The sequence below is a fragment of the Anomaloglossus baeobatrachus genome, chromosome 6 (genome assembly GCF_048569485.1).
Source record: "Anomaloglossus baeobatrachus isolate aAnoBae1 chromosome 6, aAnoBae1.hap1, whole genome shotgun sequence".
NCBI lineage: Eukaryota > Metazoa > Chordata > Amphibia > Anura > Aromobatidae > Anomaloglossus > Anomaloglossus baeobatrachus.
Genome location: NC_134358.1, coordinates 54,708,117 through 54,726,206, shown reverse-complemented (window position 1 = coordinate 54,726,206; position 18,090 = coordinate 54,708,117). Strand labels below are relative to the sequence as shown.

General features: G+C 47.8%; 1 protein-coding gene across 1 annotated transcript in view; it reads right to left on the bottom strand.

Annotated features, from left to right (window-relative positions):
- The window catches only part of RAD21 (RAD21 cohesin complex component), a 74,947-nt gene extending 59,873 nt beyond the window's left edge, over nucleotides 1-15,074 (bottom strand). The window contains exon 1 of the mRNA XM_075352931.1: nucleotides 14,925-15,074. The gene's annotated coding sequence lies outside the window, so the exon portion shown is untranslated. The remainder of the gene's footprint in view (nucleotides 1-14,924) is intronic.
- Between the last annotated feature and the right edge of the window lie 3,016 nt (nucleotides 15,075-18,090).

Genomic DNA, 18,090 nt, shown 5'->3' with positions numbered 1-18,090 from the left:
GGGCTCAAAGGGAGTGTCTACAAGGGCATCCAGGACAAGATTCAAATCCCAGGGGGGCATATGAGGAATGGGAACTGGGGCAGATCTAGCACATGACCTAATAAAGCAGCTAATCCAGGGATTCCCAGCCAGGTTCTAATTATAAAGGGCACCTAGGGCTGAAACCTGGACTTTTAAAAGGTGTTAGTGGCCAGGCCCAGTACCATTCCTTTCTGAAGAAAATCCAAAATGGCCGAGATAGGAGGAGGACCCATCACCTGTGCACCAGAAACCTGCAGGAACTTTTGCCAAACCCTGCCATAAATACCCGTGGTAACCGCCTTCCTACTCTTAAGGAGGGTAGACACCACGGCCTCCGAGAAGCCCCTGGCTAAGAGGACCTGCCGCTCAAATGCCAGGCTGTCAGGTGGAGGGCAGGATCCCTGGGGTGACAGACTGGGCCCTGCACGAGAAGGTCCGATTCCTCTGGAAGGACCCAAGGCTCCGATATTGCCAGCTTCTGAAGCCAGAAAAACCAGGCCCTCTTGGGCCAGAATGAAGCAATGAGAATTACATGAGCCTGGTCCTCCCGGATCTTCCTGAGCACTGCCGGGAGAAGGATCAAGGGAGGGAAGGCATACAGAAGACCCCGAGACCAGGATACCTGCATTGAGTCTATCGTCCAGGGACGATCCCTGGGATTGACAGAGCAGAATCTTTCCAGCTGCCTGTTGGCCCTGGTTGCGAACAGGTCTAAAACCGGCACCCCCCAAAGAGCGACGATCAACTGAAAGATTCGGGGGTTCAGGGCCCATTCCCCCTGATGGAGATGATGCCTGCTCAGGGAGTCCGCCTCTATAGTGTCCTTCCCAGGAATATGAAGGGCCCGAAGGTGGAGACGGTGGGACTCCAGGAGATGAAAGATCCGGATAGTGAGGGCAAGGAGTCGTGAGGACCTGGTGCCTCCCTGATGGTTCAGATAGGCCACCACCACCCTGTTGTCTGAAAGGACCTGAATACTCCAACCTGTGAGGCAATGGAGGAATCCCTGAAGGGCCAGATTCACCCCAATGAGCTCCCTGAAGTTGGAAGACTGATGTCGCAGCTGAGCGTCCCAAACACCATGTAGCTTCTGAGAACCCAAGTGGGCCCCCCAGCCCAGGTGACTGGCATCGGCGGTGAGAACGTCTGTGACCCTGGGACACCATGCAACTCCTGCAGACAGATGCGTAAAGTCCTGCCACCAGGACAGGGAAGGAAGGACTTCGGGATCTAACTGGATCAGGTGCTCCAAACAGCCTCCTGACCGTAGCTGCCAGTCCAGGACCTCCATCTGAAGGGATCGCATATGTATCTGAGCCCAAGGGACCGCGGGGATGCAGGCTAAAAGGGACCCAACCAGGGACATTGCTTGACGGAGGGACATGACCGGATTGTGAATTGCCGAGGTGACCAGGGAACGAATCCTGAGCTGTTTCTCCTCTGGGAGAAAGGACATCTGCGTGATCGAGTCCAGGATGAGACCCAGAAAGGCCTGACGTTGCAGAGGATGAAGTCTGGACTTCTCCCGGTTTATAATCCAACCTAAGCCCTGAAGGATGGAGATTACCTTCGCCACATGCGCTCTGCAGAGGGACTCGGACGGACTTGCTACCAACAGGTCGTCCAAGTAAGGGACAATGAGGATCTGGTGAGACATGATGTGCGCCATTACCTCTGCCCTCAGCTTTGTGAAGACCCATGGGGCCATGGAGACACCGAAGGGGAGAGCCCTGAACTGATAGTGAAGCACTGATCCGTCCTTGTGATGGGCGAATCTGAGGAACTGCCGAGACGCCGGGTAAACTGGGACGTGATAATATGAGTCCTTTAAATCGAGGACTCATGAAACAGCCGGGATATAACAGCTTGATTGTAGACCGTACCGTCTCCATCTTGAAAGGGTGTTGTATCAGATACTGATTGAGGAATCTGAGGTTGATGATCGTTCGAAAGGATTGGTCCGGTTTGCGGACTAGGAACAGAGGGGAATACACTCCCCGACCTCTTTCCCCCCTGGGAACTTGCTGTATGACCCTTTTCAAAAGGAGAGATTGGATCTCGTCCTCCAATGCCCTGGATTTCTCTGAGGCATGGATGTTACAACGAAGCACTCCCGAGGGGGGGCGAACGGAGTTCTGAGGAGAGACCGTCTGAGATGACTCGCAGAATCCATTGGCTGGAAGAGATCTGTTCCCATGCGGGGAGGAAGAGAGAGCCTCCCTCCCACCGGGATGATGGCGTCATTGGGGACCCTTGAACTTCGAGGAGGAGGAGGAGGAGGAAGGGGCAAACATAAATCCAGACGTCTTGTCGTTTTTCTCGCCAGAAGTCCTGTTCCTTGGGGGGGCTTCTTATGGAAAAACTGCCGTCTCTGAAAATGTCTATTATGTGGAAACTGCTGTTGCACAGTTGGAAAGCCCTGCTTCCTGTCCGATGCCTTGGAGAGGAGATCATCTAGTTATGAGCCAAAGAGTAAGTCTCCTTCACAGGGCATACTGCATAGACGGCCCTTGGATTGGATGTCTCCCTTCCAAGATTTCAGCCATAGGGCCCGTCTGGCAGATTTGGAAAGGGCCGCAGCTTTAGCTGATAACTTCAAGGAGTCAATGGAAGCATCTGCAAGAAACGCCGCCGCCCCTTGGATGCGAGGTATGGAGGAGAGGATCTCCTTTCGGGGTGTGTCATCCTTAAGCCGGTCCTCCAGCTGTTGATCCCAGACCATGAGGGAACGTGAAACACAGGTCCCCGCCACCGCAGGTCTTAGAGCTCCCGTGGTAGCCTCCCAAGTGCTACGGAGAAACCCATCCGACTTTCGGTCCAGCTGATCACGGAGGGAACCGAAATCCTCAAAGGGGAGGGTCGTGGATTTGGATACCTTCGCCACTGCCACATCGATCCTAGGAGTTTTGTCCCATGATGTGGTAGCGGCTTCATCAAAGGGATACTTTCTCTTCCTGGATTTTGTGGTGGATTGGGAAGACCTTCTTCTTTCTACTTTCCAGGCCTCCGAACATAAGGTCCTGTGTAGATTCCTGACTCTTATCGTCCACCAGCCCCATAGTAGCGCGGACCGCCTTAACCAGGGATGCTACCTCCGAGGGAGTAAAACACGGCCTGCCACCCTCATCCGAAGAAGAGGACGAGTCTGATGAAAAGACGGGAAGAAAATCCAGAGCCCTTCTCAGAGCTATCAGACTTAGTGAACGATCCAGCCCGCTTCCTAGCTGTCTTCTTATGCTTCTTTGGAGCTAACTCGGACCTGGAGCCCATAGAATTCCTCACTTCGGCTCTAATAATGTCCCTTAACTACGCTGTGAAACTTGGTGCTTCGGTACACAGGATCTTCTTAATACAGGAGGAACAAAGGTCTTTCCGGTAGTCAGAAGCCAGAGTCTCCTTGCACACCCCACATGATCGATCTATAGTTCTTTTTTGAGGTATGCTTATTGGGCACCTGAGAAACAATGGGACATAAGGAAACAAAGAAGCAATAAGCAAGCAGGCACTCACACCCCAAGATGGCGGTTAATACTGTTTTTGGTGGAGATTTACGATTTCCAGACTTCCTGGAATCAGAGTGACGACCCGCCGGACTGGAGGGGCTTGCTCTGGCAGGGGGGCGATCCCCCTTCCGCTGAGGGTGGGAAGCCTGAGAGTCCGTCGGCCTGTCTGGGACCTCCTTCCCTGATGGGGAGCTGTCAGCGATCCTAACTGAGGAGAGTTACTCACCATATCCCCGCGAGTGTCACCTCTTTATCTCTCATCAGTTCAAATTTGACGCCCGAATCCCGTTCCTGGGCGCCGCCATCTTGGCCGACCCCGCACATGCGCGGTGGAAGCATTTCCGGGTGTCGCGTCACATCCTCTTCTCCCCCGGCGTGTACAGCAGCAGCAGGGCGCCCAGCTCACAGGCTCCGTGTGCGGACATCGGCGGGGGCGACGCAGAGCCGAGCTCCCGCTCCAGGTTCGCGCCCCACCACTGCATAAGCATGAAGCCCTGGGGAGGTGCTTCCAGGCCCGAATGCCGGCTTTTGGTAAGTACCAATCTTGCACACCGGGTCGGACCTGGGAGAATCCGTGGGTTTGTCTCATCAGGACAGGAAACCGAACTGATGTGGAGGAGAGGTGCCGCCTTTTTATCAGTGGGTTTCCTGTCCTGATGTGGGTGGAACCTCTCAGGTGGTGCTGTCATGGGCGAAGGGGAAAAATCTGGTGACAGGTTCTCTTTAAACACCATCAATTTGCTTTCCCATAGAACCAATGTACAGTGTCGTTCACTGTAGGACCAGGCCAGAGCTAATCGCCCTGATGCTGCGCCGAGGACCTGTACACAGCAGCTCCAGACGTTTATAGGGAACACAGCGCAATTCTAGAACTTCATAATACTGTCGCTGAAAGACTCCAATGCTCAGCCTTTGTATCAGTAAGCTATTGAGTGCTTATCCTCAGGGCATGCTGGACCTTGTAGTCTCGCTCCTGACCAGGCAAGATTTAGACCTACTGTCTGCAAAAAAAACGTCTGAACAGGTGACCCCGATCAGTATTCGCTGAGCTCTGCATATCGTGTGCACGGCTGAAGTGGTCACATATCTTCTATATCACAGAGGACACGGGAGAATACAGTCCATTGACCACAGATTTAACACTGGAGGGGGGAAAAAAAAAATCCACAGCCGAAACTGAAAAAATGCTTGCGTTCCTCATTGGATTTCATTATACTCGGTACATTAGTGCCCACTCATCACTAGTTACCAGCGTTGTGACTCCAAAGAGCTGATTACCACTTTTCCAGTAGACGAGTCAGTGTGCACAATGGCTCTGGGATCCTACATTTCTCAGCCTGTTAATAAATGGCTATTCCTATTTCTTAGACGTGATCACATTCCCATAGGATAGAGGACGGTGGGGGTTCAACCCCAAGAGATGGCAGCACTGTCCGGTGGGTGCATGCTCCACCCAGGAGAAGGCCGAGCACAGCACTCAGGATTCAGCTGAACGGCTATGGTGACCAATTACAGAAGACAAGCAAAAGAAACAACCGGACCTCATCAACCGCAAACCAGTCCGAGAAAACAGAAAGGCGTCTGACTTGACAGACACGTGTACAGAAGGTATTCATGTAAATGAAGAAATAACACTCCGCTATAAAAACAACAGGCAACGCAAGAGTATCAGCAGAGCAACATGTGATTACTGGATTACGGAGCCACAAGCATATAATAAAAAGGCCTCCAAAGACAACGGCCCTGGATCTAGCACCACAGTTAGGCTGGTTTCACACTACGTCTTTTTAACATCCGTTGAAAACGTTATTTTAGCGGAAGTACGGATCCAGTGCAAATGCGTTTTCATTTCAATGCATTTGCAATGGACTCGCGTCCACCTGCGTTTGCGTGCGTTATAGTGCGGATCCGGTGACTTGCAGTTTTTTAACATGTTTCAAAAACGCTACTTGTAGCGTTTTTGAGCTGCGTCAAAATACTGCAAGTCACCGGATCCGCACTATAACGCACGCGAACGCAGGTGAACGCTGGCGTGCTGATAGACAGGATCCTGCTTTTGTACTGAGCATGCCCAGAAAGTACTGAGCATGCCCAGAACCAGTCTCGCGTGATCTGTCTCTCTCTCTCCTCCTTCCTCCCTCCCTCCCTCACCCTCTCTCTCTCTCTCTCTCTCTGTCTTTCCCCCTTCCTCCCTCCCTCCCTCTCCCCCACCTGAGAGCTGCGGACACTCGTAACCAAGGTAAATATCGCGTAACCACTTCTCTTAGTTACCCGATGTTTACGTTGGTTACGCGTGCAGGCAGCCCTGCTCCTAGCAGCTGCAGACACTCGTAACCAAGATAAATATCGGGTATCCAAGGCCGATGTTTACCTTGGTTACCAGCGTCTGCAGCTGTCAGAAGCCGGCTCCCAGTCTAGCTCCCCTCACTCCCGATCACATGACTCCAATGCCCGCCCCTAAACATCCAGTGCAGGATCCTGCAAAATAACATATGCGTTTGCATACGTTATTTGCTGTAAAAGCAGGATCCGTACTTCCGCTAAAAAAACGTTTTCAACGGATGTTAAAAAGACGTAGTGTGAAACCAGCCTTAGAGATGGGGCTGTCACTTGGCAGGATGCTGGGCCGTGGCTCACTCCCATAGTCCACAGTTGCCAGACAGGAGACCCGTGAGCAACCGGGGCCTGGCCTGCTTAGGATCACACGGACATACATGGTGCCAGGTCAATATTACTGCAGATTGAAAGCTTCAAAAAAGAAAAAAAAATTGTTTTTTTTTTATCTCTACTGGCTAACACGGTACAAAGATATATTTTACTTGTATCAAAAAAGAAAAAACACCCCAATGGACAAATGCCAGACTATGGTATCTGCACCCACCAACACAGCGCAGAGCTTCCCGGAGTAAGAAGTACATTCACTTCTATTATATACCTGAAAATAGAAAGGGCTGGAAGCATTCTGGCAGCTTATAAAAGTTTTCATTACAACAAAAATCCCAAATTAACCCATTTCTTCATAAATATGGTTTAAAAATAATCAAAAACTGTCTTTGTTAACTATCGGGCTAAAAAAATAAAAAATTAAATAAAAACGGTTCAAAAGTTCTATATGGCCCTGTCATCAATGAAATCTACAGTTCTTTCCGGAAACAGCCGAGCCCCCATAGAGCACCGGCGATGGAAATATAAAATGATGGATCTCTGAAATATGCAAAAAAAATAAATAAATGCAATCAAAGCTATAGAAATGTGCCGTCACCGTTATCACATTGAGCCACAGAGTGAGGAACGCAGCAATTATACGGCCCAGTGACAGTATGCCGGCCTCTACAGGGGGCAGGAATGGGCGAGAGAGATCTATACATACATATATGGTTTAAGAGTAAATTTGTTTGAGAGCGTTTCGCAAGACAAGCAAAGCTATATAAAAATATGTAACTGTTTAAGGGCAATGCTTTCCAAGAAGAACAAACACTCAGTGCACATGTCTGATTCTGTCCTTTTACCAGGCTCTGGAGGTAACTTTCTGTACATATGTACTGTATACAATATACCATTGTACAGTACAGTATATACTATACAGCATGTCTATCAATTTGCATTTGTGGATATAGTATTGTACTTTTTTCTGCTAACCAGTGCAGCACATTGCTTGTACTGTACCTCCCGCACACACCAACAATTCTATTGTAAAGTGCAGTTTAATTTGCTTTACGTGTTTTTTACTGTATTTTGTATTAGTGTACTGTAATAATTTTATATGAATACAGGACATTATTTTGTATTACTGTAATAAGTTTGTATAAATACAGTAAATATTTTTGGGCTGTGGAACGAATTATCCGCGTTTCAGTAATTTCCTATGGGAAAATTCCCTTTGATATAAGAGTAACTTGGTTTAAGAGCGAACTCTCAGAACCAATTTTGCTCATAATTCAAGGTTCCTGTGTGTGGTGTGTGTGTGTGTGTGTCATTCCAGCCTCCTGTAGAGGACATCATACTGTCACTGTGCCGTATAATTGCTACAAACAAACAAATACAACTAATGTCCTTCTCACCAGATTGAAGCCCCATGGATCTGGTGGTCTGTGCTGGGACAGGAAGCCGCGACGACATTTTGTCCTCCGGTTCCACGAGGTTGGCAGTGGTCAGTGACCAAAGAGCGTAATATTGCAGCCGCCTGTCCCGGCACAGATCACCAGCAGGTTCCATTGGGGTAAAAGCACACAAGAATTACTGTTTGTTTTTTTTTAAATTTTTTAATAAACTATTACTAGGTTATTCTTTCGATCTGTGTAGGAGCATAAAATGGGAAGAAACGTTCAGGCATCAATTTTTCTTGGAGAAGTAAATCCGTTCCACAGTGGCGTTCTCCTCATTTCACCACCGGTTAGATATCAGTACCTCCAGATAAGAGAGTGTGTGTGTAGTATAAGGCTATGTGCCCACGCTGCGAATTTTGCCGCGGATTTACCGAAAATCTGCAGCAGCGGCACTTCCAAGCCATTTCAATGGCATTTTGGAAATGCTGTGTCCATGCTGCGGATTTTTCCGCGGCGGATTTGCCGCGGATTTTGATCCGGAAAAATCTGCAGCATGTCAATTATTCTTGTGGATTTTGGTGCGGATTTTGGGTATAGAATAGGGAAAAAAAAAAAATCTGCGGCAAAATAGCGGTAATCCGCGGTAAATCCGCGACAAATCCGCGGCAAAAATAAGGTGCGGATTTGCTGCGAAAGTCGCAGATTTTCATGCAGAAATATCCGCAGGTACATTCTACCGTGGACACATAGCCTAAGGCTGCGTGCTCACGATCATTACTTGCATTGTTTTGGATGCAGCCTACATCAGCTGCGTCCAAAAAGCTGCAATGTACAGCACAAGCATGGTATATGGCAGTTCTAGAAATCCCGTACACACTGTGCTTCTTTTTCCGCAGTAAACACTGACCTGCAGAGCGTCTTTCCAGACCGCAGCATGTCAATTGTTTGCTGCAGAATCGCAGAGAGAACACAAGCAGGAGACCGCAGTGCACGGAACCCTGATCGTGGGTATAAGCAGCTGTGGTCTCCTGCGGAGGAGACATGCGGCCCCCCGGTCAGGACTCGCTGAGTTCTGAACACAGAGTCCTGATCGTGGGCACATACCTTAATAGTTACTGGTTGGTGCCTCCTGCCGCTACTTTACTGGATCCCATGACCAGAGCTGTTTAGACCCGGAGTCACGTCTCAGTGTACAGAGACTCATAACTAGGCTCAAATAGACTTAAGAGATAGTGACAGCTGGCAGCGATCCCTGGTCAGTCACAAGATGGCGGAGCAGAGCTGGAAAACTGGAATTTCAGCATTACAGAGAACCAACCGGCAGGATTTTGCTATATGAGGTGGAGGCAGCAAGATGCTGATTGCAGACATCCCTGTTATAGAAAGATCTGATGCGTGGTTGACTATCTTAAGGCTATGTGCACACTAGGCGTTTTTTTTCATACTGCGTTTTTTGTGCTTTTTTGTCTGCAAAAAAACCCCGCACCCCATGAACAATTGAATTCAATGAGTGAAAAACGCTGTGAACAACGCAGAAATAATTGACATGCTGCGTTTTTGTGGTCACCACAAAAACGCAGCTACAAAAAAAAAACGCTGTGTGCGAACAGCACTTCTGAAAACCCATAGACATTGCTGGGGAAGCAATGTCACAGCGTTTTCAGCACAAAAAAAGCGGTAAAAAAAATGCAGCAAACACGTCTAGTGCGCACAGGACCTTAGTCAAAGTTGCAGAAATGCACTGCACTTTGATGTGTGCAACATGGGTGGGTCTTTGTGGGTCAGGTCCTTGTGTTTAGTCTTCCTCCTCTGGCATTGCTCATTTTCTTTATTTGAATATCATGCCGCATCATCATTGCTGTTGGTGGCGCATGCGCATTGACAGTTCTCAAGTCTTTATTAAAATGGCACTGGAGTTCACGCATGTGTACCACAATCTCCAGCGTTATTTTATTGAACGCACTGTAGACTAAAAGGCATCAGCATTTGCGCAGATTTTTTTTTTTTACATCTCCACACACCCCAATGACGGAGATCACAGTACGCGCATGCGCAGCCTCCAGCACCATTTTAATGAAGACCTGAGTACTGTGGCAATGGGCACATGCCACCACCAACAGCAATGGTGGCGCGATATTCAAATAAAGAAAAGGGGGGCAAGTCAGGAGATCGCTGGAGGAGGAATAAACGAGAGGACCCAACCCACAAACGCCCACCCATGTTGCACCTGTCAAAGTGCAATGCTTTTCTGCAACTTTGATTAAAGATATTTCATCAACTGAGCATCGGATCTTTCTATAACAGATATGTCTGCAATCAGCATCCTACTGCCTGTATGGCACTGCCCACATCTAAAGGCTGCTTTACATGTTACGATTTCGCATACGATATCGTATGCGATTGTAACCGCCCCCATCGTATGTGTAGCACGTTCAATTTTGTTGAATGTGCCGCACATACGAGTAACCCCCTGTCACACGTACTTACCCGTCCATACGACCTCGATGTGGGCGGCGAACGTCACTTCCTGGAGTGGGAGGGACGTTCGGCGTCACATCGAAGTCACGCGGCAGCCAACCAACAGAAGCGGAGGGGCGGAGATGAGCGAAACGTAAACATCCCGCCCACCTCCTTCCTTCCGCATTGCTGGCCAGGAGCCGCAGGACGCAGGTAAGATCTGTTCATCGTTTTCAGGGTGTCACACACTGCGATGTGTGCTACCCCGGGTACGGTGAACAACCCGACGTGCAATTTATGAGGAATGAACGACGTGCGCGCGATGAACGTTTTACCGTTCATTCGCAATCGCACGTAGCTGTCACAGTACAATGTACCTTACGATGCCGGATGTGCGTAACTTACGACGTGACCCCGCCGACACATCGTAAGATATATTGTAGTGTATAAAGCAGGCTTTATATTGCAAAATCTTGCTGGCTGGCCCCCTTTAAAGCCTAAGGAAAGCGGCTCCTAGAGACGCTCCTCTGCTGATCATCCATATATCAGCAGTGTTTTCACACTGTGCAAATTTGCCCCCAAAACTTTTTTTTTTTACAGAAACCTCGCGTTTGAACTTGCTATTTTTTTATTTTAAATATATTTCAGGTTACTAATCATGTACTGGTTCCTAAGGCTCTGTTCACATCTTGCATTTTTGCATGTTTTTCTATGCAAATTAAAAGCTGCTTTTTACAGTACCAGCAAAAGCTATAAGATTTCAGAAATCTCATGTAGACGATTGCTTTATTTTTCCTGACGAATGGAAAACTGCAGAATGTCAATCCTTTGTGTTTTTTTTTGCATTTTTTCACCCATTGACTTCAATTTAAAAAAAAAAAAAAAAACATGGATAAGCAAAGCATAGACTTAGTGCTGTGTTTTTCCTGCCAAGAGATGCAGACATTTCTGCAACCAAATACAGTACTCAACATGTGCACATAGCCTAGAAATCAGCTTTTAATTTGCATAAAAATCATGAAAATATGCAGCAAAAGAAATGCCATGCAAAAAATTAGCAAAAATGCAAAGTGTGAACATTAGCTGAAATGCGCGGAAAAAAAGAGGCTTGGTAAATTTACTTATTATGCAAAGTAAAAAGGGGGAAGGTTCCGGCACATCCTCATGGATAAAAGGTAATTTTCCTTAGGCCCCTTTCACACCGTTTTTTTGCCATCAATCACAATCCGTTGGCTCGACGGATCCGTCGCAGATTGTGGAAAAACGGATGTGACGGATTTGTCGCATCATATATACAAAGTTTTTACACCCCATCTGAACATGCTCCGTTAAAAAATTGGAATTAGTCGCCGAATTCCATCATTTGATGGATCCGGCGCCCATAGGCTTCCATTCCACCAAATGACGTAAGGCGGCGTATTCATTTTTTCTTTCCGTTTTTTTCGAAGTAGACAAAAATAGATACTTTGTCTGTTGTCTCCGTCTGATGGACAAACAATTTTCGACAGATATGGATGAAACATGAGGCCATCTGTCGCTAATACAAGTCTATGAGAAAAAAAAAAAAAAAAAAAAAAAGGATCCAGCGGCATCAGTCGCCAGAACCATTTTTTTGCAAAATTTGACGGATTATGACTGACGGCAAAAAACTGATGTGTGAAATCGGCCTTATTCAAAGCTACATGAAAACATGATGTAGAGTCAGACGACTCCTGCCCCTGACACGTTAATGCGCCTTTAATCTAATTTAGTAAAACTTAAAAGGGAACCAAACCTCAGGATGTTGGTATATAAGGTAAAGCCAGTGCAGCACTGGCACTATCAGGCAGAGTCCCCCGTCGTCCCCCCCGTTCCTTCCTCTATCTGGCTCTACGTACATTTTTCTATTCAGTAACATGGCATTGGAGTTGGTGCCTGCGCATAGCACTTATCTCCGGTGCCATGTTTCTGAAGCCCACATTACCTAATCTTGTGCCTGAGAGGGCGGCGCATGCACCCTCACTTCTACAGATCTCATTGTAACCACGGGTCATAATATGACTGGAGAACAGCTGATCTCACCGATTAGCTGCAGCAGACGTCTGCTACGATATCGCACTGGCTTTACCCTATATACGAAAATCCTGATGGTTGGTTCCCTTTAAAGGGAACCGGTCACCTTTTTTTGCCCTATAAGCTGCGGCCACCACCACCGGGCTCTTCTATTCATCATTCTAACATGTTGTATATAGGAATATAGGAGCCCAGGCCGCTGTGTAGAATGTAAAAATCACTTTATAATACTTACCTAAATCAGTCGTTGCGGTGGAGTTGGCCATATGGGCGTCTGTTCTCTGGTGCCGGCGCCGCCTCTTTCGGCCACCTTATGAAGCCGCGATGCATGATGGGTCCGACGTCATCCACACTCACCGGCATTCAGGTCCTGAGCAGGGCAGATCAAAGTATTGTAGTGCGCCTGCGCAGGACCGGTGAGTGTGTATGACGTAGCCGCATCATGCCCCCAGGCTTCAGAAAGAGGACGAAGATGGCCAAAAGAGGAGGCACCAGAGAAGGGAGACACCCATCTGAGCTACATCCACCGCAGCGACCGGTTTAGGTGTGTATTAAAGTGTTTTTTATGTTATACCCCCGGCCTGGGCTCTTATATACAGCATGTTAGAAGGCTGTATATAAGAGCCCACTGGTGGTGGCCACAGCTTATAGGCCAAACAAGTGGTGACAGGTTCCCTTTAAGAGTGGCAGGAATCTTGATTCTATAGTTTGCAGCTCATCACCTAGGTTACCGTCCACCTCTGCAGCTGGTCAGTGGTGGCGGCTCACAGCTCTTCTCTAGAGCTGCTGATACAGCAGCCGCCAGGGAGGAGCAGCACGACACTAAACAGGACAAAAACCCTCACCACCTAGGACATAAATGCAAATCCAAGGACGCCCCCCACCCAGGATCCGAGCAGGAGACATGTGATCCACCAGCGCCTGTTAACCCCTTAGCACTCTGGCAGGTATTGCACCGTTTGTCGCAATCAGTAGCCCCGTGACGCAATCACGGGGCACCAATGGGTTAGCATTGCAGCGCGGGGTCAGCTGATGACCCGTTGCTGCCATGACGCATTTCCTGTGAATGTCGGCAGAGTGCTGGCACCCCCAGGAACACAGAATCGCTCTGATTAGGGGGAAACGATTGGACTGTGCAGTGATAAAATAAATAAAAATAAAGTTCCAATCAATGTTTGGTGTCTATGAACTCGTACTGACCTGGGGAATCATGTGGCCAGGCCAGTTTTACCATATAGTGCACATGGTGCATAAAAAAAACCAACCAAAAAACAATTGTGCAATTTCACGGCACTTGGATTTTTTTCAGTTTTGCAGTGCACTATATGGTAAAATGAATGGTGTCACTCAAAAGTACAACTTGTCCCGCAAAAAAAACAACATATATGGACGGAAAAATAAAAAAAGTTATGGCTCTTGGAAAAAGGGGAGGAAAAAAAACGGAAAAAAAAAACGGCCCAGGGGTGAAGGGGTTAAAGGGAACCTGTCATCAGGAATTTGGCTTTCAACCTAAACGTTTCCCCCTCTGCAGCTCCTGGGCTGCATTCTAGGAAGGTTTTTGTACTTTTTGTGCCCCTTTTTAAACCAAAATAAACACTTTATAAACTTGTACCTTTCTGTTTGAAAATCTTGTTAATTTTCCATGTGGGCGGGCCGTGTGGCGTCCGTTGCTGTGCCTTACGCCGTCCCCCATGCTCCAAATCATGCCTCATAACGCCGCCCACTGCGCCGAGGTCCCGTGCACGCCGGGACACCTAGTGACGTGGTCGCATGCACGAGAGTATGGGCGGCGCTGTGATTGCATCGCAAGTGCGCGCCCATACTCTCGTGCCCGCTCTTTCCCCCACTGCCTCCAGCGTTCTGCGCCGGCCCGACGTCACCTCCTTCCCATCGTACCCTGCAGCAGGAAATAGATGGGAGGAGCGGAGCACAGGAGAAGCAGAGGATCTGAGCGACGTACAGAGGGGAGAGCGCGCACACGAGAGTATGGGCGCGCACTTGCGATGCATTCACAGCGCCGCCCATACTCTCGTGCCTGCGACCACGTCACTAGGTGTCCCGGCGTGCACGGGACCTCGGCGCAGTGGGCGGCGTTATGAGGCATGATTTGGAGCATGGGGGACGGCGTAAGCTACAGCAACGGACGCCACACGGCCCGCCCCCATGGAAAATTAACAAGATTTTCAAACAGAAAGGTACAAGTTTATAAAGTGTTTATTTTGGTTTAAAAAGGGGCACAAAAAGTACAAAAACCTTCCTAGAATGCAGCCCACGAGCTGCAGAGGGGGAAACGTTTAGGTTGAAAGCCAAATTCCTGATGACAGGTTCCCTTTAAATAAAAGTTATACAAACTTATTTAAATCATGCTTCGCCGGATAAAAAAGGGAGGGGGATAATAAGGTACAATCTATGTTCCACACGCACAGGAGCTGCTGGGAGTTGCAGTTCCAGAGCTGGAGACTAACAACAGCTCGGACACCGCTGATTTCAATCAATCTGGAGAGCAAATCGGCCACAGATCTGATCGTGCACAGAAAATAAAGATAAAGACGTTTCCGCCTGAAATTAAATGTCGACGCTGCTGCTCGCTGGTATCAGCCGCTCCACAGGTGAATTCTAATATCACGGCAGGTGCGCGGCCCCTTTAAATGACACGGGTCTGGAGGAGGCCGCAGCCCCCAGTGTACGGGCACGGCTCGGCGGCCCCGGTACAGGCACCGTACAGGAGGAGGACCCAGCGCGGCCTGCTGCCGCCATATTAGAGTCCGCCCCGGGGAGGCCTGCGGACACACGGCCGCCCCTCAGCTCACCCGCCCCGCTCTGTATCCCCGGCCCCGGCACTCACCGCCGTGTGCTGCCCCCGGCTCTGCACTGAGGCGGCCGCCGCTCGGTTCCTGCCGCCTTTTCCGCCTCTCGGGCCCGCACTGAAACAAACAAGATGGCGGCCGCGGCCCTTCCTGCCGCCCAAACAGCGCGTTCAAATCCGCAGGATGTTTACTGATGAAAAAACACAGGCAGAGAGCGTGACCATAGAGAGGGCGGAGAGACGGAAAAGCAGAGCGGCTACGTGCGTGTGACGACAGCGGAAGAGGCGGGGCTCAGCCAGAAGCAGAAGCCGCCATATTGGTGAAGGGAATGAAAGAACCGCGCATAGCCACTGCTATTCCGGGTGTATGGAATAGCACTATTGTTAGTGACGTCACCCGCGCGAGGAATCCTGGGATGGGCTTCAGCAGTTGACTAAACATGGTTATAAAGACTTTCTGAAACAGCTAAACAAAAGTTCTTTGCTGCAACCAATCAGCGCTCGGCTTTTATTTCGTCTTCTGCTTATGAAAAATGAAATCTGTGCTGTGATTGGTTGCTAGGGGCAACACCATACAGCATGCTACAAATAGTGTTACTATCATAAAGCGTAAAATATATATATATCTTTGTACCGTGTTAGCCAGTAGAGATAAAAATAATTGTTTAAAAGAACAGAGTCCTCAGTGGTTGATACCTTTTAATGGCTAACTGAAAAGATGGTAATAATTGCAAGCTTTCGAGACTACTCAGGTCTCTTCATCAGGCATGGTACCATGCCTGATGATACCATGCCTGATGATACCATGCCTGATGATACCATGCCTGATGATACCATGCCTGATGAAGAGACCTGAGTAGTCTCGAAAGCTTGCAATTATTACCATCTTTTCAGTTAGCCATTAAAAGGTATCAACCACTGAGGACTCTCTGTTCTTTTAAACAATTTTTTTATCATAAAGCGTGTAATTATCCCGCCATACAGTGCAATAATGGGGCCAGATACTGCCGAAAAGCCATTTTAAAAACAGTCTAAATAGATATCATGTCACAGCGCCATCATGGAGACAGATACAGGGCCTATTATTGAGACCTGCACCTGCTGTGTATATATTTTGTTAATATAGCTAATATAGCTAATAGTTAATATGCCGCCCCCACCACCTTGCAGAGCTGCCGCCCGACCTACACCCCACCCACTGTTTCCTCCCCAAAATCCTATAGAATGTAAGCCCACAAGGGCAGGGCCCTCTTCCCTCTGTACTAGTCTGTCTGTTGTAACATATATGTATTCTGTATGTAACCCCCTTCTCATGTACAGCACCATGGAATCAATGGTGCTCTATAAATAAATAATAATAATAATGCTCACTATGATCTGTTCACACTAGAATGTTTGAAACTGTCATCAGTCTTTTTCATATATAAAACTGTATATACAGTTGAAACCTGAAGTTTCCATCCGCTCTCTATAAAGACACATCTGCATGTTTTTCCCTCAGCTCTCTATAAAGACACATCTGCAGGTTTTCCCCTCCACTGTCTATAAAGACATCTGCAGGTTTTCCGCTCCACTCTCTATAAAGACACATCTGCAGGTTTTCCCCTCCGCTCTCTATAAAGACACATCTGCAGGTTTTCCCCTCCGCTCTCTATACAGACACATCTGCAGGTTTTTCCCTCCGCTCTCTATACAGACACATCTGCAGGTTTTCCCCTCCACTGTCTATAAAGACATCTACAGGTTTTCCCCTCCACTCTCTATAAAGACACATCTGCAGGTTTTCCCCTCCGCTCTCTATAAAGACACATCTGCAGGTTTTCCCCTCCGCTCTCTATACAGACACATCTGCAGGTTTTCCCCTCCACTGTCTATAAAGACATCTGCAGGTTTTCCCCTCCACTCTCTATAAAGACACATCTGCAAGTTTTCCCCTCCACTCTCTATAAAGACACATCTGCAGGTTTTCCCCTCCGCTCTCTATACAGACACATCTGCAGGTTTTTTCCTCTGCTCTCTATACAGACACATCTGCAGGTTTTTCTCACTATATGACATGAAACAGAATAAACCTTTCCCGTTTTAGGTCAATAAGGAACCAAAATTATTTATATTTGCCAAAATAATGAGAGAGAGAGAATGTTGTAAGACATTTTTATTACTTTCTGCAAAGTCAAAAGTTTCCATACACTAAGAGTACTCTGCCTTTAAACAATATAGGACAGCCCATATGATGATGTTATGTCTTTGGAAGCTTCTGATAGGTTTATTGGCAACATCTGCGTTAATTAGAGACACACCTGTGGATGTATTTTAATGCACACCTGAAACACACGGCTTCTTTGTGTAGCATCATGGAAAAGTCAAAAGAAATCAGCCAAGATCTCGAGAAGAGAATTGTGGACTTGCACAAGTCTGGTACATCCTTGGGTGCAATTTCCAGATACCTGAAAATGCCTCATTCATCTGTACAAACAATTATGCGCAAGTATAAACAAGATGAGAATGTCCAGCCATCACATCAGGAAGGAGATGGGTTCTGTGTACCAGAGATGAACGTGCTTTGATCAGACATGTGCATATCAGCCCAAGCACAAAAGCAAAAGACCTTGTGAAGATGCTGGCGGAAGCTGGTGAGATTGTGTCATTATCCACAGTGAAACGAGTCCTTTACCAAAATGGGCTGAAAGACCACTCTGCCAGGAAGAAGCCATTACTGCAAAACAACATAAAAAAGCCAGATTAATGTTTGCAGATGCACACAGGAACAAAAACCTTAATTTTTAGAGATGTGCTGTGGTCTGATGAAACTAAAATTAAACTCTTTGGCCATAATGACCATTTTTACATTTGGAGGAAAAAGGGAGAAGCTTTGAAAACTAAGAACACCATCCCAACTGTGACACATGGGGGCGGCAGCATAATGATGTGGGGTTGTTTTGCTGCAGGAGGGACTGGTGCACTTCACAAAATAGATGGCATCATGAGGAAAGAAGATTATGTGGCAATACTGAAGCAACATCTCAAGACATCAGCCAGGAACTTAAAGCTTGGGTGGAAATGGTCTTCCAAATAGACAATGACCCAAAACATACTGCCAAACTGGTTACAAAATGGCTTAAGGATAACAAAGTCAATGTTTTGGAGTGGCCATCACAAAGCCCTGATCTCAATCTTATTGAAAAGTTATGGGCAAAGGTGAAAA